The sequence below is a fragment of the Sinocyclocheilus anshuiensis genome, unplaced genomic scaffold (assembly GCF_001515605.1).
Source record: "Sinocyclocheilus anshuiensis isolate Anshui unplaced genomic scaffold, SAMN03320099.WGS_v1.1 scaffold1050, whole genome shotgun sequence".
Classification (NCBI taxonomy): Eukaryota; Metazoa; Chordata; class Actinopteri; order Cypriniformes; family Cyprinidae; genus Sinocyclocheilus; species Sinocyclocheilus anshuiensis.
Window position 1 is genome coordinate 84,046 of NW_015536519.1, and position 521 is coordinate 84,566.

Below are 521 nucleotides of genomic sequence, written 5' to 3' on the forward strand. Positions count from 1 at the left end.
CATCTGGCCCGCATGGATTTCACATGGGCCAGATGTGGGCCGGATCTGGGCCAACACTATGTTGCTGTCTGGGATCTTAATAAAAGGTCTAACAGCTGATAATGCATATCAGAGCAAAAACCAAGCCCTGAGGTCAAAAGAACTGCCTGTAGAGCTCAGAAACAGGTTTGTGTCAAGCCACACAACTGGGGAAGAGTTCAGAAAAAAAATATACTTCATTGAAGGGTCACAGAAGCATGTAGTCTCTGTTACCCTTAATGGAAGAAGTTTGAAACAACCAGGACTCTTCCTAGAGCTGGCCTCCTGGCCAAACTTGGCATGCTCTTGACAGTGCTTCATAGCATGCTTTTTTGCGTTTTCATGTGGGCAGAGATTTTTCCTTTAAACGGAAGAAAGAAAAACTCTGTTTATAAAAATGCCCGTGTACGTGTGGACATGGCCTGAGAGATGGTAAACTTTAGCAGCATTCATGATGAAACTTGCTAACTAGCACATTATTAGGAAAGGCGATTTGCAAAATT

General features: G+C 43.4%; 1 protein-coding gene across 1 annotated transcript in view; it reads right to left on the reverse strand.

Moving 5' to 3' along the window:
* LOC107693336 (pentraxin fusion protein-like) overlaps positions 1–521 on the reverse strand; it is a 10,760-nt gene that overhangs the window by 5,383 nt on the left and 4,856 nt on the right. The gene's annotated exons all lie outside the window — the stretch shown is intronic.